Here is a 25,571-nt window from a genome sequence, read left to right as displayed (position 1 = left end):
GGTTCGAATGATTCTATGAGGATCCCAGGGTGAGTACAATTATTGGATGCACATATCCATGGATGAGGGGCATGTGTGGCTGGTGCCCATTCAGTATGCCCTGAGTTGTAGGGTGACCATCATAGAGACACATCACAGCCAATGGTAAGCTGAAGTCTCCTGTTCTAATTTCCACATCGATAATTCTCAGCATCTAGTTTGCTTGCAGTTGGTGGTAGGATAGGAAGCTGCATATTAAAGATGCACATGTGCAGTTTTAATAAGATCACAGAAGTAGAAAAACCCTTAACAGGCAACTTGCTGATCCCGTGACCCTCACATTGAAACCCAGGAAATAGAATGTGAAGAGAGTTGCTCTCAATGTTGAGATAGACCTAACTGAACTTCTCACAGGATTCTGAAATCTCAGAACTTTCAGGCTGTGGGTCAAGTGCTGGTGTAGATATGTCGGCACAGGTTGGATGGGTCAAATGACTCTTCTGTGCTGGAATAACTCTGTGAAACATTTCTCACGATAGCCTACTTTGATCAAATGCCTATAAAATTCTGCCCAATATTTCTTTCCTTAATTTCTCAGATCACTCATAATGTTGAATCATCTTTCAGATCTCATTTTTATTTGCTCCATTTTTGCGAAAAAAGGGTTTTTGTTCCTGATAACTTTTCAAATCTCCTCTCATTTTTGATCACGTCTTTGGAAGCCTCCTCTGTAACCTCCTCATTGCAGTGATTGTAATGAGATCAGCCAGATGGATCTCATCGAGCATGAGTTCCCTATTGGGGCTGTTAATCTGGTCCAATCAGGGAGTCCTGGCTGACAGATATAAACAGGAGTGTCAGGGGTTCTACTCACTCCAGGAACTGGCTCTGAGTTAGCTATATCAATGCCATGTACCATGCATGTGGAAATAAGGAGTGACTTGGTGACAGGACACAGGCCTTTGTGGACAGAGATAATGGGACTTCACTCGTGTCTTTGAAATCCTCTCCTAGTATGTTGTGTATAAACAGACACATACATTCTAACTGAGGGCCATCAATGATTTCTATTGCTTCAGTATTAAATCTTTGCTTCTGGATCCTGCTTTTAAAACCCTTTTCTGAAAAGAGTTCATCGACTTGTTTTGCCTCTGGTAAAGATTTATGATTTTTCTTTGGCCAGTATTATCTCCTTTATAGAGAAACTCCGACTCCAATGGTCATGGTTTTTAATGCCAAGCAGTCTAGTTATTGATTCTGGAGTGTGATTATCTCCATCCATCTCAGTCAGTTTTTTTAATGGGTAGCTCACTTCCCTGATGAGCTATACTGGGAACATCACACAAATGCTTTTACAAAGTAGCAGACAGCCCACGAGTTCAAAGAAACCATTTTCTTTCAACATTGAACAGCAGGCAGGGAATTGTGTGGAGATTGTTCCAACTCATGGAATCTCAACAGTGTAGAAACGCACCTTTTGGCTCAACAAGTCCACACCAACCCTCAGAGCATCCCACCCAGATTCATTCCCCATAACACATCTAATCTACACATTGCTGAACATCATGGGCAATTTTAGCATGACCAATTCACCTAGCCTGCACATCTTTGGACTGTAGGAGGAAGCTGGAGCACCTGGAGGAAACCCATACAGACATGGGGAGAGTGTGCAAACTCCACACAGATAGTCGCCCAAGGGTGGGATTGAACCTGGGTCCCTGGAGCTGTGAGGCAGCAGCGCTAACCACTGAGCCACCATGCCATTCCATTAGTTAAAAAGTGAAAACGCAGCAGTCTTACCACCATAGTGCTGCTGTCTCATTAGACAGAGATGACTGGTGGTGGTTTAATTGAGGGTCGCCATGGAGAAGGAGAATTTTTAAGGAAACCTCAGCCATAGATTCACAGATTCATACAGCGCGGAAACAGACCCTTCAGTCCAAGCTGTCCATGCCAACCGTGTTCCCAAACTAAACTAGTCCCACCTGCCTGCATTTGGCCGATATCCCTCCAAACCTTTCTTGTTCATGTATTTATCCAAATGTCTTTTAAACATTATAAATGTACCTGCATCCACCCCTTTCTCTGGCAGTTCATTCCACACACAAACCAATCAAGGTTTCTCCTGGTGTCTTTTTTTAAAATCTTTCTCCTCTCACCTTAAAAATTTGCCCCCTAGGTTTTGAACTGCCCCAGCTTAGGGGAAAGACCATTATTCATTCGCCTCATCCACGCCCCTCATGATTTTACAAACCTCCTACACTCCAGTGGAAAAAGCCCCAGCCTATCCAGTCAATTTTTATATCTCAAACCCTCCATTCCCAGCAACATCCTGGTAAATCTTTTCCAAACCCTCTCTAGTTTGATAATGTGTGGGATTTGAGCCCATGCTGTTGGCATCATTCTGCATCGCAAACCAGCCATCCAGCCAACTGGCATTTGAAGTGCCACACACCTTACACTGCATCAGCGTCACTGATCCAGCTTCTTCAAACATCTTTTCAACCTTAGTGCACCAGACATGGTGGAAATGGGAGAAGGGGAATGGTCTGAGGGGCTGCAGTGGACAGAAAGTAAATTGTTATCGGCTGTTGCTCCCTGACTTAGACAGTGATGGATTCAAGCCCCAGACCAAAGACTTGGCTGTAAAATCCAGGCCAGCACTTCAATGCAGTGTTGAATGAGTGCTGCACTATCTTTTTGGACTGATTGCTAATCCATGGACAGCCTGATCGATGAGAAAGATCCAATCGTACAAATTGCAGACGGGGTTCTTGATCTGCGCCTGATTGTTATTCATACCTGAACCAATGCCCAGGAATAGATGACCCTGCCTCCTGTTTCATTGGGGAAACTTTGTGCGTGCACATTGGCCCATCAATAAAAATAATGGCTACATCTTTGGAATACTTAAATGGCTATCGAGTATTTCAGGTCTTCCCGAGGGCATGAGAGGTGCTACGCAAATGCAAGTTATTTTTCTTAATTCATGAAAACACTGCAGGAACTTTTGAACATGGGTCAGGCAGGTCAAGTGAAATGGAATTGTTAACCAAAATTACTAATATGCCCTCTAAAGAGATTATTACTGGAGCAGATGCTGCTCAATTAAATCACGTTTCTAATATGAACTCATATGACAGATATAGGGATACTCATTTCTTTCTCACTGTTGGAGATGCCAGCCTTGAGTGCAGTTTTGCATCTTGGAAAATGCATTACCAACTCTTCCAACAGATGTAACACAGAAACTTGTCAGTATAATACCTCGCTGAATTTGAGATGACACAGTGTGCTGTGCAACTAATGAATCAAATGCTTTTAAGTAAATGTTACAATCTGTAACACAAACCTCTGGAACGTAAAATAAGTTGACTGTCCTTCCATCTTTCAAGTATAATTATTTTTTGCTGTTCCCCCAGTGACTAATTTTTCACATTCTGGTGGCAGTTTCCATACAAACCCAGCAGATGACCCAGGATATCTGCAGGCAGCCTTCCCCACTTGCATTGTAGACAATTCTGCAGCTAGTGTTGCTGTTCTCCAACAGATCTTTGATCTATGGATCTTTGGCTCTTTCTCACGGAAACAGATTCAGGAAATGACTGAAGGGATTTATTTATATATTAAAAATTCTTAACTTGTTAAGGCCTTGTTAAAATAATTCAGTCTCATTGTGTTTGGAAGTATGCCAGGCCATATAGAGGCAGAGTTGTACAGCAAGGAAACAAGCCCATCTATCCAACTAATCCATGTCGAGCAGATATCCTCAACAAATCTCATTTGCCCGCATTTAGCCCATATTCCTCCAAACCCTTCCTATGCATATATCCACCCAGATTCCTTTTGAATGTTGTAATTGTACCAGCCTCCACCACCTCCTCTGGCAGCTCGTTCCATACATGCACCATCCTCTGAGTGAAAAACTTGCCCCTTACTTTACGTTTAAACCTTTCCTCCCTCACCTTAAACTTATACCCTCTAGTTTTGGTTTCTGATAAAGACCTTGGCAATTCGCCCAAGCCATAAATGGAGTCATAGAGTCATACAGCATGGGAATAGACCCTTCGGTCCAAGCAGTCCCTGCCGACCATAATCCCAAACTAAACTAAACCCAGCTTCTGCACTTGGACCATATCCCTCCAAACATTTCTTATTCATGTATTTATCTAAATTTCTTTTAAATGTTGTAACTGCATCCGCTACTTCCTCTGGGAGCTTATACCACTCACGAACAACTCTCTGTGTAAAAAAATTGCCTCTCATGTCTTTTGTAAATCTTTCACCTCTCATGTTAAAAATATGCCCCCCAATCTTGAAATCCTGCCATTCTCCTGATCGATTCCCCTCATGATTTTTTAAACCTCAATGAGGTCACCTCTCACCCTCTTAACGCTCCTGTGAAAGAAGCCCCAGCCTATCCAGCCTCTTCCTATAACTCAAATATTCCATTCCTGGCAACATGCTTGTAAATCTTTTCTGCACCCTTTCAAGTTTAACACCGTCTTTCCTAAAGCAGGGAGACCCGAATCGAACACAGTATTCCAAAATTAGCCTGACAAATGTCCTGTACAGCCACAACATGACCAATAAAGGCAAGTGTACCAGTTGAAAATGGATTGGGTCTGGCCCAGTGAGGGTTAATTGAATATTACCAAAACACTGGCAGATTCAGATTTGGATAACAAGTTTGCTGCTTGACGCAGGGATAGATTTGTCCCTATGCAGAGTGATATGGCAATGAGTGGTGTAATAGTATTATCGCTGGATTATTAATCCAGAGACGCAAATAATGTACAATATCCTTTTATTCTACTCCATTATAGGCATACAGTGAAAAAATTTTACAATGTCTACCTTCTAATGGCAAAACCTTAGGTACAACACCAAGGTACAATTCTTGGATACAGCAGAGGAATAGAAGTGGTTGCTTAATTACAGAGTTTAAAATAAATTAAAAACAGGAAAATATTATGGGACTAACATTACAATATTCTAAGGTAAGTTCTAAGCTAACGATTATCCACCCACTGGTTCTCTGTCCAGGACTCGGTGCCTGGGCACTACTCAGAGAACTGATTCCCATGTGCTGCTGTGAAAATTCTTTCCCACTCCGTTCTGGGGCTCACAGCCCACACACTGTTCTGGGGCTCACAGCCTGCACTCTGCTCTGGGGCTCACAGCCCACGTACTGCTCCAGGGCTCACAGCCCACACGCTGCTCCAGGCTCATAGCACACACAATGCTCCACGCTCCACTCTGCTCCAGGGCTTACAGACCACATGCTGCTCACAGCCCACTTGCTGGTCGAACCTCACAGCCCACGCGCTGCTCCAGGCTCATAGCATACACACTGCTCCAGGCCTCACAGCCCACACACTGCACCAGGCTCACTGCTCGCACTCTGCTCCAGGGCTACAGACCACATGCTGCTCCAGGGCTCACAGCCCACTCGCTGGTCGAACCCTACAGCCCACGCGCTGCTCCAGGCTCATAGCATACGCACTGCTCCAGGCTCACAGCTCATGTTCTGCTCCAGGGCTCACAGCCCACGTACTGCTACAGGGCTCACAGCCCATGTACTGCTACAGGACTCACAGCCCCTTGGCTACTCCAGGCTCAGACCCCACTTGCTACTCCAGGGCTCACAGCCCACGCTCTGCTCCAGGGCTCACAGCCCACATGCTGCTCCAGGGTTCACAGTACACGCACTGCTCCATAGGCTCACAGCCCATGTACTGCTCTTGGGATCACAGCCCATGCACTGCTCCAGGGCTCACACCCCATGTACTGCTCCAGGCTCACAGCCCATGTGCTGCTCCAGGGCTCACAGCCCACGTGCTGCTCCAGGGCTCACAGCCCAAGCACTGCTCCAGGGCTCATAGGCTGCGCTCTGCTCCAGGATCACTGTTTGCAGTGGACTGGGGCTCACAGAGTGTTGCTGTCAGCCTCAGAGCACAAGGCCACGCTGCCTGCGCTGGTTCTGCCTGGGACTCACCCCTTGCTCGCTCCACAACTCCATTCATGGTGGGGTTGGGGGGTAGGTGTAGGAGAAAGGGAAAAGGGAGAGAAAAGAAAGGAAAAAATCGTAAAGGGACTGGTGAGCAGAGGAGCTTCGAACAGGCCATCCTACTCTGCTGAATAGAATCACACCATGTCAGATGGTGGAATTTTAATTCAAATTTTTCAAAAACTCTGGAATTAAGAATCTAATGATGATCACAGAACCATAACCAGTTGTCCAAAAAACACTCACATTTGCTTCCCTGATGTTATGTCTCCCCACTCTTCAATCTGTTCTTTGCTGCAATCTTAACATGCCACCAGCTTGAGGGCATCGACATTAAATTCCATTCAGGGAAACTCTCCATGTGTGTGCCCCTGCCAAAGCCACAGAGGCAGTGACCAGGCAGCTTCAAAATGCCAGCGGCCATGCCCTCCCTCCCTGAAGGAAGTCAGAGTAAGCAAATACATTCCTGATTGCTGCCAGTGGTCTCTGAAATGAGACTGAGATTGTCTTTCAACCAGCATCTCTTAAAGAAACATAACTGCTCATCGCACCAGTCTCAATGTTGTGTCTTCTAGGAATTTCAATGTTGATGAAGACGTCCATGCATACATCCGCAAAATGAGCATCGCCTCTATCAAAGTGTCTGGAGGCAGCATGACATTCGATTGACGATTAAGGTCAAACTCTATATTATCATTGCCCGTACTGTCCTGCAAATCAGTGCTGAATCCTCAGTCTGCCAAAGGCATCGTATCATAGATCAGGAAGACTTTTACGCCAGAGACCCCTGAATTCCACCATTAACGGCACCAAAAAACTTTATAAACATGATGTTTCTTTTTCACACGGGGCTCAACCCCCCTCAGAAAACTCAACTTGTGAGGTCAGGTTATGTCTCACAAATGAGTGATGACAGAATTGGATCATCTGAACTGTCTCAGGGTTAGCAACAGCAAAGTGATCAGTACAAGTGTAACAAGGATTCCCTCACAAATCGAAAATGAGCCTCACAAGTCTTTGCATTGAAGACCACCTCACTTAGGGAGGGTTTGTGGAACCAAGCTTGGAAGCTGGCTTCACTCTGCTTTGATGAACACTGAGGCTGGACCTATCATATCCTAGCAGGAAGTGTTTACTGGTCTGGCTCACATTGTATACATCAAAATGAAGCTCCAGTGAGACCAGTGTTTATTTCTAAGTATGACTGACTTTTAACAGGAGTTGGGATAGTGTAGGGGGATGGGCTTAGATTAGTTCAGAGGTTGGCGCAACATCGAGGGCCGAAGGGTCTGTTCTGCGCTGTGTTGTTCTTTGCTCTGTCACTAATCTTTTAATCTCCTGAGATATCTGCACTGATGCTGTTCTTGACTCTTGCACATCCTCAGCACTCAACGTTTGGTGATTAAAGGGCCAGAGGTGACTCCCCAACTTTAGCACCATTGACAACAACATGAACTGGGGTGTCCAGCATTCAATCACGAGAGGGCCTGCAGAAGACAATAAAATCACTCACAGCGTGGACACACTTGAACGGCAAGGGGTTTTGCACAAATCACAATCAAGAAACTGATAATTGCTTCATCTGTTGTTGCCAGGAGAGGCAGCTGCTCTGTAAGCTTTACTCTTGGACAGCTCACTCTTTTCTATTCAACAAAAGGTTGACAGATTGCACGGGATGACAAACTGCATGATGTTCAAACAAGGATTTAATATTATTCAGTGTCTCGGTGCATATGGAGTGCTTGTCGAGTGTTTTCTCTTTATGTTTACCAGAGGGTGAGTCACAAACCCTTGTATAAGCCTAGGGAGTGCTTCAAGATGCTCTTCAAAGCTGACAGTTACCTCAACATGACATATCCCTCTGACTTTAAGACTCTTCCAATCTGTAGGCAGCTTGCCAAATGAGTCAACAGTGACTGCATGGCCCCTGTACCAGTGTTTGATCAAATAACCACATAGGCCTGTGGAGAAAATAAATAAAAAATGAAAAATTAACATGTAGCTGTCTATCTTTCCCATCCTTGTTTGCAAATGTCTCTAAGGCTTCGTGATTCTCTATCTCCGCTACCATCATTTTAGGTTTTATTGGCAGAGGGATTGAGTTCCAGAGCCGTGATGTCATGCTGCAACTGTACAAAATGTTAGTGTGGCCTCATCTGGAATATCGCGTGCAGTTCTGGTCGCCCCATTACAGGAAGGATGTGGAAGCATTGGAAAAGGTGCAGAGGAGATTTACCAGGACGTTGCCTTGTCTGGAGCGAAGGTCTAATGAGGAAAGTCTGAGGGACTTGGGCCTGTTCTCACTGGAGAGAAGAAGGCTAAGAGGGGATTTAATAGAGACATTCAAGATGATCAGAGGATTAAATAGGGTGGACAGAGAGAGCCTTTTTCCGAGGATGATGACGTTGGCTTGTACGAGGGGGCATAGCTACAAATTGAGGGGTGATAGATTTAAGACAGATGTCAGAGGCAGGTTCTTTATTCAGAGAGTGGTAAGGGTGTGGAATGCCCTGCCTGCTAATGTAGTTAACTCAGCCACATTAGGGGCATTTAAACAGTCCTTGGATAAGCATATGGATGATGATGGGATAGTGTAGAGGGATGGGCTTAGATTAGTTCAGAGGTTGGCGCAACATCGAGGGCCGAAGGGTCTGTTCTGCGCTGTATTGTTCTTTGCTCTGTCACCAATCTTTTAATCTCCTGAGATATCTGCACTGATGCTGTTCTAGACTCTTGCACATCCTCAGCACTCAATGCTTGGTCTTTAGCCTCCCAGTCCCAGCTTCTTGTCTTCCTTTCCTAAACACTTCACCTTCTGTAATTTTCCCTTTTCTCGTTTAAGACGCACTTTAAAATCCATCTCTGTGACTTTTGATCACCTAACCTAATATCTTATGGGCTGAGTGTAAGATTTAATTTGATAACACTCCTTCACAAAGCACCTTGAGACACTTTACTGTGTTAAAGGTGCTAATATAAATGCATTTGTTGTCAGCTGAAGCAGAATAGTGTGGTAAGTGCACCTCTGTTGTTATTAGTCTACATTTTTATGACGACATCTGAATTAAGCTTGTCCTAAACGATGCCTGGGGTTTGGAATTTTTCACTCGATTCAACTGGGCACACTTGAACAGCGAGGCATTTTCTATGGTTTCCAGTCAAGATATGGGAGGAGGAGCTTTATGCTCCATTAGGGATGAGTGTGGAGGTGGATGGACTAGGAAAGTCACATTGCCATTTGGTATCATCTCAGTCCTGGACCTTTTTCCTGGTGGAAGGGTGTGAAGTATGCCAGGACCAACCAACCAGTGAGTTTCCAACTCAGGATCTTTGAAGGGGGAAAGACAGATTTTCAGCAGAGGTCAAGCCAAAAAAAGGCATTAGAAAACAGGTCAACTGCTTAGAGGTGGCTTTTTCTGAGGTTGTTGACTTGCTCGCTGAGCTGCCTTGTTCTCGTTCAGACGTTTTGTCACCGTGCTAGGTGACATCATCAGTGGAGCCTCTGATGAAGCGATGTTATTCTACTTTGCTTGGAATTTATACCGTCTGGTCCGTAATGGTGAGTAGTGTCATTTTGATCTGTATGGGTTTGTATATGGGGTCCAATTCTATCAGTTTGTTGATTGCTTTATGGTTGGAGAACCATGTCGCTAGTAATTCCTGTGTGTGTCTAGGTTTGGCTCAGGGTGTTCTAAATGTGGCTTTTTCTGTCACTCTCTCAGGAGGGGCAGAGGCTGCACCTGCAACAGACTTTGAGGCCCTTGCTGCCTGGTAGGTCTCAGTAGCACAGCTGACAGTTTGGGGAAAGGAAAGGCAGGGTGAGCTAGTGTCTCAAAATTAACGCACCCTCTCCTTACAGAAATTGCTGGAGAAACTCAGCAGGAGTGGCAGCATCTCTGGGGAGAGAAGGAGAGGTTAAAGTTTCAGGTCCAGTGCCCCTTCTTTAGAAATGTGAACTCAGCTTTCTCCCTCCACAGAAGCTGCCAGACTTGCTGAGTTTAAGATAACAAAGTGTGAAGCTGGATGAACACAGCAGGCCAAGCAGCATCTCAGGAGCACAAAAGCTGATGTTTCGGGCCTAGACCCTTCATCAGAGGGCTTGAGGTGGGAGGAGAGGGTAGTTGGGAGGAAGAACAGGTTAGGGAGGCGGGGACGAGCTGGGCTGGTTTTGTGATGCAGTGGGGGGAGGGGACGATACTGCACCTCCCAATCGCAAACCATTTTAACTCCCCCTCCCATTCCTTAGACAACATGTCCATCATGGGCCTCCTGTAGTGCCACAATGATGCCACCCGAAGATTGCAGGAACAGCAACTCATATTCCGCTTGGGAACCCTGAAGCCCAATGGTATCAATGTGGACTTCACTAGCTTCAAAATCTCCCCATCCCCCACTGCATCCCAAAACCAGCCCAGCTCGTCCCCGCCCCCTAACCTGTTCTTCCTCCCACCTATCCCCTCCTCCCACCTCAAGCCGCACCTCCATTTCCCACCTACCAACCTCATCCCGCCTTCTTGACCTGTCCGTCCTCCCCGGACTGACCGATCCCCTCCCCACCTCCCCACCTATACTGTCCTGTCCACCTATCTTCTCCTCTATCCAGCTTCGGTCCACCTCCCCCTCTCTCCCTATTTATTTCAGAACCCTCTCGCCATCCCCCTCTCCGATGAAGAGTCCAGGCCCGAAATGTCAATTTTTGTGCTCCTGAGATGCTGCTTGGCCGCCTGTGTTCATCCAACATCACACTTTGTTATCATCGATAGATTTATGTGTGTGTTTGTGCGTGTGTTCGCGCGCATTGGTTCATGTCACACTACAGGTGATCCCACCACACTACACAGACACACACACAGACACACACACACACACACACACAGACGGTGTTCTCAAGATATTGGTGCGGATTTTCCAGCTGCTATCCAGGACTGAACCCAAGGTTGTGCATTAGCCTCTCCGATGCACATTCCTTGATTTTCCATGCCATTAAAATAAGACCATAAGACATAGGAGTGGAAGTAAGGCCATTCGACCCATCAAGTCCACGCTGTCATTTAAATAATGGCTGATGGGCATTTCAACACCACTTCCCTGCACTCTCCCCGTAGCCCTTGATTCCTTCTGAGATCAAGAATTTATCGATCTCTGCCTTGTAGGCATCTAACGTCCCGGCCCCCACTGCACTCAGTGGCAATGAATTCCACAGGCCCACCACTCTCTGGCTGAAGAAATGTCGTCTCAATTCAGTTTTAAATTTACCCCCTCTAATTTTAAGGCTGTGCCCACGGGTCCTAGTCTCCCCGCCTAACGGAAACAACTTCCTAGCGTCCACCCTTCTAAGCCATACATTATCTTGTAAGTTTCTATTAGATCTCCCCTCAACCTTCCAAACTCAAATACATACAATCCCAGGATCCTGAGCCGTTCATCATACATTAATCCTACCATTCCAGGGATCATCCGTGTGAATCTCCACTGGACACGCTCCAGGGCCAATATGTCCTTCCTGAGGTGTGGGGCCCAAAATTGGACACAGTATTCTAAATGGGGCCTAACTAGAGCTTTATACAGTCTCAGAAGCACATCGCTGCTTTTATATTCCAACCCTCTTGAGATAAACGACAACATTACATTCTCTTTCTAAATCACGGACTCTACCTGCAAGTTAACCTTTCGAGAATCCTGGACCAACACTCCCAGGTCCCTTTGCACTTCTGCTTTATGAATTTTCTCACCATTTAGAAAATAGTCCATGCCTGTATTCTTTTTTCCAAAGTGCAAAACCTCACATTTGCTCACGCTGAATTTCATCAGCCATTTCCTGGACCACTCTCCTAAACGGTCCAAATCTTTCTGCAGCTTCCTCACCTCCTCAGTACTACCTGCCTGTCCTCCTATCTTCATATCATCGGCAAACTTCGCCAGAGTGCCCCCGGTCCCTTCATCCATATCATTAATATATAAGGTGAACAGCTGTGGCCCCAAAACTGATCCCTGCAGGACACCACTGGTCACCGGGTGCCTTTCCGTAAAAGGGCCTCTTATCCCAACTCTCTGCCTTCTGTCAGACAGCCAATCCTCAATCCAAGCCAGTTGTTTTTACAAGATGTGGTGAGGTAATGCTTGGTGTCTGGTCTTCCTAAATGTTTGGCAATTGTCCCTGAAAGATACCATTCTAACTTATTACTCTGAGCAAGACTGAGAAAATTGAAGTGTGTTATCATCTACCTGAATTTGATCAATATGTTTGTATTCATGGTGCTATCGCCATCAGCAGGGCAAGGGATGTGATGGTGGGGGCATTGTGCCAACCCCAATCCCATCAATGGGGTTGATCAAATGTCTGCCAAATGAGTTCCAATTGAATCCTGTTTATAACCATATTAATGTGATACAGGTTTTTTTAAGCCCTGGGTTTGAAATATGAAAAGAGAAGGGATCGCCATCATTCCCCACTGTCGGGGCTCTGAAAGAAATGATGCCATTCTTGACTGCAACCTCACAACCCAAATGATCGCAAATTCCCAGTAAGTGAAGAAAACACTGGTACAGTTTTCCAAGAAACAATCCGTCAAATGAGAACAAAATGGCACCTCATTTCTCGCTGCCTAATCAGGGTTATTGGTTCCAGATTGTCTTATTGGAACACATTTTCATTTGCAATCATCATCAATGGAGAATTCACCAGTATATGCTTTATTCAGGTATTTTGTGTTGGAGCTTCTATCTCCCTGGGACTAAACCTTGCACTGATCTTTTCTCGTACTTTAAATGAACATTCTACCTCTTGCCTGCTGTGTCTGTTTCAACAACACAAGTCCAAATGTGGTGGTTATTTATTTTTGCGCTATTTTTCACAAATAGTCCTGATACTAAGAGCTGAGTTTGAAAACAGAGGGTTGAATCTTTTATGGGTTTTTTTTGGCTGTGTCAATTTTGCTATGTTTTGTGGAGGGTCTCTCTCTCTCTGAGGCCGAGCCGGGTTTCTTGCAGTATCTTTCGAAACCCATCGCATTAACTACCTAAAATGCCCCTGTGGTGTTCTTCTCATCCAATGCTAGTTCGATTTGACACTTACGGTAGTCGGAGGAATCTACCGCTGCCAGGATATTCCAAAATAGAGCAGTATCCCCAGTGGCAGTACCTTCCATGTAAAACCGTTGCTCAGGGTCAAGTATCGTCAGCGCAGGGCTGCCCTGCATAGTCAATGACATTTATCCCAGGCGCAGTGGAGAATGGGGAATTTGATACCCTGCTTTGTGGACAGGGCTCTGGAAGTCCAGAGGATAGGAAGGCACCATACTCTTCCCTCCAAGGACTGCGAGAGGAGGGCACAATGCCATCAATACCCAGGTCAGTGCAGTCTCTGCCATCTGAATGTATGCCCAGCACTGTACGAAGAAGGAAGAAGATTTTCTCTGTCTTCCATTCTAAGTGCCACCATGCTACCTCATGCTCACTTCATCTCTCCTAATGTGCCCATCTCCCAGCAAGGCTCATGCTCTACTCCTGTCACTATTTCATGAACATCTTCTGCTCTATTTCTCACCCACAACAACCCCCTAACACCGATACCTCTCCGTACTTGTTGTGCTGCCTGCTCACCTGGGATATCTCACCACCTTTTCCTTACTTGCACTTACAAGTATCAGCGACTGTACATTGTATTTTCAATTCCCTTAATACCTCCCTTCCTCTCGTGCCAGGATGTAAGCAGCCTATAGTAATACAGAATGAACCAGGACAGATGGTGGGGTGCCCAGCATTTAGTTCCTCACCCCTTACAAGGAGAGGAGCCTGACCCTGCCCACCTCAAGCAGCTGACTGCAACTGTCCAAGCCCCTGGGCTGGTATCGGAGGTTTAGTTTACTGGGACCCCCTGACTGAGGTTCCTCCCCCTTGACTTGATCCAAGACTGCTGGCAACCATGAGAAGTTTCCTGGCTTTGTGTTAAGGCAAGACTGAAGTACCGTGAGCCTGGTATCTCTTGCTGAGGGACAAAGTGCTAAAAGGTGAGGCAAAGCGAGACAAGAAAAGCTGTGAGCATCCAGGTAGGCTCGATGTGATTGAGTGCAAAGAGAGTGCATCAACAGCCCTGAGATACAGCCTGGTCCAATCCCTGAGCTGGGTACCATCAGTGACCTTACAAAGGCGTTTCGATGACTTGAGTCAGAGGATACCGTATGAACTGTATGTTTGGCTCTGTCGAAACAAGATGTGATCTGCAGTTTATGAGGCAGATGACAAGCAATAATTCCCGTCAATAAGTATCTTGCTGGTCCGTTAGCAGGAGTCCCATCTTGATGTCCAGGTGTTAGTTGCAACATGCAACCAATTGCTCCCTGCTTCAGTTTGACCCTGCCAGGCATCTCACACAATTCTGCCAGACTTTTTGCCTCAAACCAATTTACTTAGACTTCTATAAGACTCCTTCTGGAGGGACAATTTTGGAAACCAACATTTTTTGTGTCGAAAGCCAATTTTTGAGTCAGACGAGTTTTCTGGCATTCCTGACAGCCACCTAAAACAGATGTTAGCAAAGCTCATGTGCATAAATGAGATGTTTAACATCCAGGTTCCTCTGTCAGTTTGGACTGCATAGAATAGAGCAGGAAATGAACCTGCAGGTTAGTTGTAAAATTTTTAAAAAATAATATTTCTGTGAAGCCAAGCAGGGGAAATAATCTCCTGATTTCAGTAACCCACATTTCCTGCAGTGTCTGATGAAACGTCAGCTTTCCTGCTCCTCTGATGCTGCCTGGCCTGCTGTGTTCATGCAGCTCCACACTATGTTTCCTCAAATACTGACCTAGTCCACATCCTGTGAATGATTAAAATGCCTGGACTGTGTGGGCTGAATGGCCTTTCTTGTACCCTTTTACAGATCTATTCTTTCATGGATATGGATGGCATGCTAAAGATGACATTTGCTGACCATTCGTAATGTCACTCAGATTGCTGTGGATCTGGATTCACAAGTTGGTCAGACAAAATGAAGATGGCAGATTTCCTTCTGTAAAGGGACCCACATGGCTATACAGCAATCAATGATAGTTGTTATGGTCACCATTACTTCAAAGTTTAGAATCATACAGTGCAGAAGAAATCCTTTATCACATCAAGCCTGCACTGCCAAAGCTGCCGAACACATCCCAAAACCTGCTCAGCTTGTCCCCGCCTCCTGAAACTGTCCCTCCTCCCACCTATCCCCTCCTCCCACATCAAGCCCCACCTCCATCTCCTACCTACCAGCCCCAGCCCGCCCCCTTGACCTGACCTATACCCCCCACCCCCAAGCTAACTCCCCACCTACACTCACCTTTACTGGCTCCACCCCCCGCCTCTTTGGCCTGTCTGTCTCCTCTCTACCTATCTTCTCCATTATCCATCTTCTATCCGTCTCCCCCTCTCTCCCTATTTATTTCAGAAGCCCCTTCGCCTCCCCCATTTCTGAATACGGATCTAGACCCGAAACATCAGCTTTCCTGCTCCTCTGATGCTGCTTGGCCTGCCATGGTCATCCAGCTCGACACCTTGTTATCTCAGATTCTCCACCACCTGCAGTTCCTACTGTCTCTAAAGCTACACTAGTTCCACTTTCCAGCACTGGGCCCTGAGCCGTGAATGTTATGATATTTCAAGTGCTTTTTCCAACATTTTTTTCCAAGGCTATGAGGTTCTCTTCCTCAACTAGCCTCCCAGGTTGTGCGTTCCAGACCTCCACCACCAACTGGGTAAAAACATGTTTCCTCAAATCTCTTCCAAACCACTTGTGTTTCTCCTTAAAATCCTTGTTACTGATGATTCACCTGAAGGGAACAGCTGCCTCCTACCTACCCTGTCCATGCCCCTTAAAATCTTATTCACCTCTGTCAGGTCCTCTGTCAACACTCTATGCTCCAAAGAAAATGCTCCATCCCAGGCAACATCCTGGTGAGCCTGCTCTGCACCTCTTCCAGAGCAATCACACCCTTCCTGTAGTGTAGAGACTAGAGCAGAGCACAGTACTTCAACTGTAGTCTAACCAAAGACCTGTACAGCTCCAACATAATTTCTCTGCTCTTAAAATCTATGACTGGACTGATAAAGGCAAGAATCCACTATGCCTTCTAAACTGCCCTATTAGCCTGTCGTACCACTTCAGGGATTTGTGGACAAACATCTCAAGACCCCTTTGTTCCTGTGAACTTGCTAGTGTCTACCATCCATTGAGCACTCCCTTGTCTTATTCCTTCTTCCAAAGTCCTTCACCTCACATCTATCAGGTTTAAATTCCATCAACAATCCATCAATATTCTCCTGCAACTAAAGACATTCTTCCTCACTGTCAATGATCTAGTCATTCTCCATGTCCTCCACAAACATATCCCCCTCATATTCTTACCTGCATCATTTATACATATCATGGCCAATAAGGGACTCACTAGACACCGAATGCTGGTCACAAAAACAGCCTTCTACCAGCACCCTATATTTCCTGCCACTAAACCAATTTTGGATCCAAATTGCCAAGTTACCCTGGATCCATTTGTTTTTACCTTCTGTATCAGTTTCTCAGTGGGACCCTGTCAAAGTTTTTGCTTACATATATGCGAGACTTTACATCACTGCCCTACATTCATCTACTCACCTCCTTAACAAATTCAAAATGGTTCGATATGACCTCTCTCTGACAAAACCATGATAACTATCCCTTATCAAACATCGCTTTTCTGAATGAAGATTAATTCTGTCCTTCAGGATTTTATCCAGTAGTGTCCTGGCTGCTAACGTGAGACTCAGTGGTCTGTAATTCCCTGGTCGAACTCTACCACCCTTTTTGAAAGGTGGAACCGCATTTGCTGTCCTCCAGTCCTCTTCCAGCTCCCCCATAGCCGGCAAGGAATTAAAAATTTGAGTCAGAGCCCCTGTGATTTCATTCTCTGTCTTCCACAGCAGCCTTTTTCATTAATTGAATTTAAATTCCTCCAGTCGTAGTGGTATTTGAATCAATGTCCGAGGCACTATCAGACCAATGACATTACCATGACAGTCCAGCTCCTTCCCCAACAATGCAGGGTAGTCTTTGATCTTTTTGGCTCCCAGGGTCATAGCTTTGTCAAACACAAAATGCAAATACCCTGTTATGGCGCAAATCTCGTAAACAAAGTTGGTAATCCATTTTAAATTAAGAATTAGCATTCCAACTCTTTCTAGTTCAGTAACGCTAAACAAGAGAGGCTTTATTTTCATTGGCACAGATAAACAAGTATTCAATCTCCCAGCAAATTGGCAAAGATATTCCTCATTTCATTTTTAGATTATTGATGCACTTCATGATTCAATCCTTGACCTAAGCCACATATCAACAACATTGCAAACCTACTCATCCATTTTATGAATCAATCAAATCTTATTGTGTTACATCAACTCTGTGCATCAGCATTTTATGCCTCATACTTACAGATTTATAAAGAGCCATGCACTATTTTGGCAGGTTGGGAGTCTGCCGGAAGAAACAGGAGCATTTGTCGTATTCACAAACACACAATCTCCACCATTCACTCCCCAGCCTTTCTCCTCCCTAGTCCTATGTGCTAGGCCATTTGTAGCCTTCACAGGCCTGTAGCCAGTAAGTGATGCAGGGGGTGCCTGCTGTGGTTAAATAGCTAGCAGGATTCTGCCTTCTGCCAGTTTGAGGGCTGGATTTGAAAATCTACCCTTCCATTTTTATATTTAAGAACTATACAACCAGCTTTGTCCTTTATCCTTTCGTACTTTGGTTAGCAAAAGCCTCTTAATCTCTGATTTAAAGTTAACGATTGATCAAGCATCAATAGCCTTCTGCAGAGACGAATTTTAAACTTCTACCCTGCTTTGTAGGGAGAACTGTTTCCGAGTTTAATTCCCGAAGAAGCTGATTCCTTCCACCAGTACATCTCCCCTTTCAGCAAAAATGGTCGTTGTACTGATGCCAAACTGCAGCACCCTAAGAAAGCAGCTCAACACTACCTTCTCCATGGCAATTAGGGAAGGGTAATAAATACCTGCCCAGATCCCTTTAATGAATAGTAAAAATAATTTCCCTCCATCTACCTTAACTGTTTTCTTAAGAACCTTGAAACCATAATCAAATCATCCCACACCCTCATAAATTTCAGCAAAAACAAGCTTAGTTCATGTAACAAAGTGTGAAGCTGGATGAACACAGCAGGCCAAGCAGCATCTCAGGAGCACAAGTTCATGTAACCTCTTCTTGTACTTTAACACTTGCAGTCACATAGAATTCTTTTATATCTACACTACACTACACATTCTTGGAGCCCATTTCTCCTCGTTAAGGTGTGGGCTTTCAGATGTGGTCTATTAGGGCTTTGTCTGGCTAAAATATAACTTTCACCCCCGTGTATTCTGTCCTATTCCAGGCCAGTATTCCATGAGCCGCTTGAGATGATTTTCTGTCCTTATTCAAGACATTTTAATGCTCTGCACGATTGGACCAGTTCCTTTGGTCCAGGATTATTTCCAGCTTCTCTCCATTTAGAAACCCCGTCATTTCATCTGCTTTAAATGTTGAGGACCTCACTTTTGCCTGCAATGAAAACAATTTTCCACAGCCTTGTTCATTCACTCAATCAAACAAAATCTCTTTGTGGCATTACACTTTTATCCACACTGCTTGCAGCACCACCAGGTTTTTCGTCGTCAGCAAAATGGGCTTTCTGACCCATTGTTTAAGTTGTAAATAAACAGAGTACACAGTGCAGGGATAACAAGGTGTGGAGCTGGATGAACACAGCAGGCCAAGCAGCATCTTAGGAGCACAAAAGCTTTTGCTTTTGCTTTTGCTGCTGGGCCTGCTGTGTTCATCCAGCTCCACACTTTGTTATCTCGGATTCTCCAGCATCTGCAGTTCCCATTATCTTCCTTACACCGTGCAGGCATCAGTATAGCTCCTTGTGAAGCACCATGGGCCAAATTCCACTAGTTCATGTACCTGCTCTTCCTTCCCACTGTCAATGGGGATATGGAGAAGTTAATAGTTAGAACTGTCTAATTTCAAACAAAAGTATGGTGAGAGGAGGACATAAAATGAGGCACTCCACAGAACTTTAAATTGTATGTTTGTTTAGTGTTGTCCCCAGGACAGTTAAAAGCATGCCACAGATACCAGGCTCAGAAGTGGCTACAGGATGTAACAAAAGTTGTTTTGCAGGATTACTTTCATTTATTATAACAGAGTAGGCTTTCAATATAATGGAATCATGTCATGTGAAATGTGGCAATGTTGGAATTCTGATGCACTGTCATGGAAAACAAGTCAAATACTTGAGTGAAAGCAACTGGAAAAACCTACATGGACTAAATTTAATGAAGTGTTGTGGGACATTGTCAGAACAAAAAGCCTTACATTTCACCAACATTTCTAACAGTAATAACTCTGGAAGCCTCACTGGAAAGGAACATCATTTATTGTTGAGCACCAAAGTAGAACCATTACTCATGGTGCACATAGGCTAGTGCCAGTGCAGGACAGACAATTCTGCAGACCCATCCCTGGGTCTGCTTTATTTAAATATATATTCCTCACCAACCTCTTCAGAGGTGTTATTGTACCCCTCTGGAGTATGTGGGACTTGAACACAGTCTGTTCTGGTACTGCACCCACTCATTGCTTAGTTTTTAACTACCAACTACCACCAGTAAAGCAACCATGCACCCAACTAGATATCTACATGCAAAGCCCATGGCAGGCAATGCAAAACATCAAAAATGAAGGAGTGTTAGGGAGAGCAGGAAAGGGCTAAATCAAGTGAAACACTCCATCCCCTATGGTGCCCACCTGTCTCTAAAGGCATTAAGAGCATTGATGGACATCGTGTGCTCCCTCTCCAAGGATATCCAGACAATAACATAACTGGCGGAAGAGGGGTAGATGGTGGGCAGAGATGACCCTCCTCCATGGCCCGCTGCCTGGACCTGCTTACAGCCAGCCTGGCCAGGCTCAGGAGCGGACCCAAGAGAGGATGTCCTCTAATGTGACCACACCTCTCCGCGCTGGGTTCCCAAAGATCATGAGCCTGGGGCTGAAATACCACCAAAAGCACTAAAGATTTTTCTAATAACTAGAAAGGGAGTGAAACGCCCACAACTAGTATATACGCATTCCACGGCTTCCGCAGTGCTGTGAAGTAAACAGTTGGGTTGGGTGTCCGGGAACTGTTGGATGCTGTGGCTATAAGGGACTGCTGCATGCAACACCCTCCACCCCAGGTCCCTGATGGAAATAGGGAGGACTCCCAGGCCTGGGGATTCCCACTCCCCAGCAGCAAATAAGAGCTCCCAAGACATCGAGGCAGGGATGTAAGAGTCAAGGTGGATGGTGTGCAGCGGCAGTACTAAAACTGCATCTTGGCAAAGCAATGAGACGCACTAAGATTACCCAAGAGACGCCTCAGACCGTGGGGCCCAGAATCCTGAGGGGAGGCTCAGGACCCTGGGGCTAATGTGAAATTCTGTCCAAGCACTGGGTCTGCTTTGTCTGCTTTCTGATAACCCTATTCAGGGATGTTATTACACGCTACTGGAACAGGTTTTCCAAAGGGAACTAATACTCAACAAGCTCCACAAGGAAATTAATTAATGTTTCTCCATGAGGCTTGTAGGTGTTATCACATGAACATTAATTCATCACAATTTGCTCTCTTCATCAAGTTTAAAATAAATGACTAACAATAATTTAGTGGACAAATAACTACATGCTATGATGTATTATTCTTAGCAATGATTGATAACTTGATATTGTTTACTTTCACAGCGTTTGTGAGTTGACCAACTTACTTAATGTGCCAGAATTTTGTAGAAATGTCCTATTATAATCTACAGCAATGTCCTGCCATTTGCATCTTTACTTATCTGCAGGAAACATATTGTACATCATTTTACCCGTTGTTGAGCCAATGTTCGCTTATCGTCTGGCAACCCCCTGACCAATCAGACTATATTTGCCTGGTTTGTGAGCTAAGATTGACTGTTAACAATTCCTGCTGCATCTCTGTACCATTCCATGCTGAATTAATTGGCCAGGTCCAAAGAAGAATCATACTGGACTGGAAACATTAACTCTATTTCTCTCTCCATAGATGCTGCCAGAACTGTTGATTTTCTCCAGCACTTTCAGCTTTTATTTCTCCAAAGATTAGTGTTCCTTTTCCCAACCTGGTTTCTTGCATCCTTGTCCTGATGACAGCAAAATGACAAGTTTTGACTTTGAGTCCCCTTCTTCTAACAAACTCTAAGAATGATTTTACACACAAATGGTGTTACAATGGAAAGTGCCATTGTGATTTGCTGAAAAAAAAGGTAAGACATCTTTATAGCATTAAGATCAGAAGCCAACACTCAGATTTACTCCCCTCCTGTCCTAAACTGTTTCTCTCCATCACAGGATTCATCGAAAATGACAAGTTTGGGTCTTGACAAGTTGATATAAAAATAGTCTGGCGTCCAAACATTGGATGTTGAACCAATAAAAAGATCTCCCACCCAATCTCTGACTGTACTGGAACATAACATCATAAAATTCTGGTGTGAGTACTGGTTATGATTGAGAACCATTAGATCAGCACCCTTGTTCTTGCAATTTCTAAATTGGTTGCAGTTTGCAAATATCATCCTAGAGACATTGAGAGAAAAATGACAGCAATTGCAATAAAAAAAGAAAATCCTGACAATGTCAAACCAGTTGGTTAACTTCTGTAAAATGAAAGTATATTTGTGTCTACATGACATTTTTCAGACCTTTAGAGCCTCCCGAAGCTTCTCTCATTGCCCATAGAATACAACTGAAGGACAGTCACTGTTGTAATGTAGGATAAATACACTGATGTGGTCATTTTAACAGACCTTTTCCTGTGGCAGTTTGTATCACGAGTTGCATTTCAACAACACTAGCTCTGGTGTTGCCATGACAATGTAATATATTTAATTCGTCTTCCTGTTTCTCCAATCCTCAATGCGTCACATCTGTTTGGTTGCATTTTTCATGTTACTATACAGTAAAATGTTTACATTTATTGCAGTAAAGATTGACTATGAAAACTGAATTTGAGGTACGTCGCATTACTGCAGGCATTCTGTTTATAGGCTGTCAATTGAATATTCTTTGACAGCAACATAAGAATAAAGCACAGACAGTTCAAATTTTCCATTACATGGTCACTCTCACATGCAGCTCATTAACTACAACATTTCTTAGCAAATATCACTTGCAATGACCATTTTGATTAGAAATAAATGTTTAAACAACTTAATGGGTTAGGAAGTGCACTGGACACACACCTCACTTGTTCCATGCTGGAGTCCATTAATTCCTTCTTTCAGGCAGCGAGCCCTGCATTTTTGTAGTACCTTTCACAATGACAGGATACCCGAAAGCACTTTACTGCCAATGCGATACGAGTGAAGCGTGGTCACTGTTGTTATGTAGCTGCCAATTTTGCACATGGGTACATTTCACAGACAGTAACAGCATAAATTAACAGATCATGGTTGACAAAATGTGGGGCTGGAGGAGCACAGAAGGCCGGGCAGCATCAGAGGAGCAGGAAAGTCAACATTTTGGGTCTGGACTCTTCATCAGGGCTCATGATGAAGGTTCCAGACCTGCAACATTGACTTTCCTGCTCCTCTGATGCTGATTGACCTGCTGTGCTCCTCCAGCTCAACATTTTATTGACTCTGACTTCCAGCATCTGTAGTCCATACTACAACGAATTAACAGATCACATTTAATTTGGTAGTTTGGGGATGAATATAAGCCAAGATACCTGGTGAACTCAAGAGTAAACCTTACGCCTATCAATTCCTCACTTGGCTGATTCAAATCAGTGATACGACTGTGGGTTTCACTAACATAGTGACTGCCAACTGCTTCTCTCATCTAAGTAAAGAATGTATTTTTCACAAGAGGTATAATGGTTACCTTGTTCCAATTTATTCGCAGGTTTGTAGGTCAAACTGGCCATCGGCATAAATGACTAAACAGCGGGAGGAAGCCCTGCTTGCATATGAGTGGTTGGATAAAAGAGAACTGGGAAAAGTTAAAGCATTGATGGCTGCCAAACCTGTACTTTTCAGCGACGGCAGAAAATGCTGGACACACTCATTGGATTGGGCAGCATATGTGGGAGAGGAAACAGAATGAGAAGCCATCAATCTGAAAGAATGGACTAGATGTAACACAGAGACAGGCACATACGCACTCACACTCACACACACAGACACACAGACACAGACACACACACACACACACACACACACACACACACAGACACACACACACACTCACACACACACACACACTCACACACACACACACACACACTCACACATACTCACACACACACACACACAGACACACACACAGACACTCACACACACACCCACACACACACACTCACACACACAGACAAACTCTTTATATAAGGCAAACCAATATTATCCAGCAGTCTCCGATAATAGCAAAGCACTCTCCCACCTTTTGATGACAAATCCAACCCATTAATTCCGTTCTCTCTTCTCAGATACTGTCTAACCTGCTGAGTATTGAGCAGATTGCCAATTTAAGACTGAAATGAGGAGGAATTCCTTCTCACAGAGGGTTGTGGGTCTTTGCAACTCCTTGCCCCTGGGAGCTGAGGGGACAGAGTCCTTACATATATTTAAGCTGAGATAGATTCTTGATCAGTTGGGAAATCAAGCGTTAGGAGGAAAAGGCAGGAAAGTGGAAGCGAGGAATGTCAGATCAGCCATGACCCCATTGAAGGGTGGAGTAGGCATGAGGGACTGAAGGACCTACTCCTGCTCCTATTTCTTATGGGCTTATCTGCAGCACATCATTTTGAGTGTTTCGCTGAACTTCGCAGTTGCTGGAAGTTTTGTCATTTGCCATCGCTCATATAACTCCCAAAAGTAAAGCTGTCATGGGACCAGCATGAGCAACTTGTATTTATAATGCATGTTTGTTGTGATAAAGTTTTCCATGGTGCTCTACAGGAGAGTGAAGAGACAAATTCTGACACTGAGTCACATAAGGAGCTATTAAGCAGGATGGCCAACATTATGGTTGAAGTAATGAAAGTATCCCAAAGGTCTCTGCATCTGAAGGTGCCTTTGCAAATGGTGGAGCAATTAAAATTCAGCGATGGACTAGTGGTATTATCACTGGACTGTTAATCCAGAGACATTAGTAATATTCAAGGCATTACACAGTGTAGAGCTGAAGGAACACAGCAGGCCAGGCAGCATCAAAGGAGCAGAAAAGCTGACGTTTCAGGCCTAGACCCTTCTTCAGAAATGGGGGAAGGGTGCAGGCCTGGGAGAGGGAGGCTCTGAGCTGGGGTAGGCTTGATTGAAGAGCCAGAAGGGACCCCTGCCTTCTTCAGCCCCACCCCTCCTTTCAGAGCTCCCTTCCCCCTTCCCCATTTCTGAAGAATGGTCCCCGACCCGAAACGTCAGCTTTCCCGCACCTCTGATGCTGCCTGGCCATCTCCACACCTTGTTATCTCAGACTCCAGCATCGGCAGTTCCTACTATCTCTAATATTCATGGGGCCTGGATCTGATGCTGTCGTGGCAGATGGTTAAAATTGTATTCAATAAAAATATGGAATCAAGAGCCTAATGATGACTGTGAACCCATTGCTGATGGTCGGAAAAGCCCATCAGATCCATTGAAGTCCTTTAGGGAAGGAAGCTGCCATTCTTACCTGGTCTGGCCTACATGTGACTCCAGACCCACAGCAATGTGGTTAACTTTTAACTTCCTCCTGAGAAGTTAGGGGTGGGCAATAAATGCTGGCCTAGCCAACAACACCCTCATCCAGGAAGGAATAATTTTTTTTTAAATTGAGGTTGTTCAAGAGACCAGAGTGAGAGGAGACCAGTTATCTTGGACAGTTGTGCAACTGGAAGGAGTTTACAGACCTAGAGAGGGACAAAAGCGCACCCCACCCCACGCTCCCGGGAGGCTTTCAAAGTAACAATGAGAATTTTAAAATAAACATGGTGCTTGTCCGTAGCTGATATCTTTTCCTCTTTCTTAGGCGCTTGCTTGGGATCAAGGATACCCTGCCTCCATTTTGGTTTGATGGGATCCAAGATGGCTAAGGAGGCCAGTGTGTGTGATATGCAAGTTCTGCTACACGCTGGACAAGAAGTTTGGTGGCTGAGTGTTTAGGGGCCTGCTCACTTCCTCTGATGTCATGCCATCACCTCAATATTTGATCCTGGCAAAGTCTCTAGATGTGTACATAGAAACATAGAAAATAGGAGCCCTTCAAGCCTGCTTCGCCATTCAATATGATCATAGCTGATCATGCAACATTTCCTGCTTTCTCCCCAAACCGTTTGATCCCTTTAGCCCTAAGAATTATATCTAACTCCTCCTTGAAAATATTCAATGTTTCATCTTCAACCACTCTCTGGCAGAGAATTCCACAGGCTCACCACTCTCTGAGTGAAGATATTTCTCCTCATCTCAGTCCTAAATGGCTTTTCTCATATCCTTTAACTGTGACTCCTGGTTCTGGACTCCCCAGTAATTG

General features: G+C 44.8%; 1 long non-coding RNA gene across 1 annotated transcript in view; it reads left to right on the top strand.

Annotated features, from left to right (window-relative positions):
• The window catches only part of LOC132210910 (uncharacterized), a 77,113-nt gene extending 55,238 nt beyond the window's left edge, over window positions 1-21,875 (top strand). The window contains exon 4 of the long non-coding RNA XR_009447151.1: window positions 21,414-21,875. This is a non-coding gene — a long non-coding RNA (uncharacterized LOC132210910). The remainder of the gene's footprint in view (window positions 1-21,413) is intronic.
• The last annotated feature ends 3,696 nt before the right edge of the window (window positions 21,876-25,571 follow it).

This window comes from Stegostoma tigrinum, chromosome 23 (assembly GCF_030684315.1).
Source record: "Stegostoma tigrinum isolate sSteTig4 chromosome 23, sSteTig4.hap1, whole genome shotgun sequence".
NCBI classification, from domain to species: domain Eukaryota; kingdom Metazoa; phylum Chordata; class Chondrichthyes; order Orectolobiformes; family Stegostomatidae; genus Stegostoma; species Stegostoma tigrinum.
This window is presented reverse-complemented; position numbering and strand designations above follow the sequence as displayed.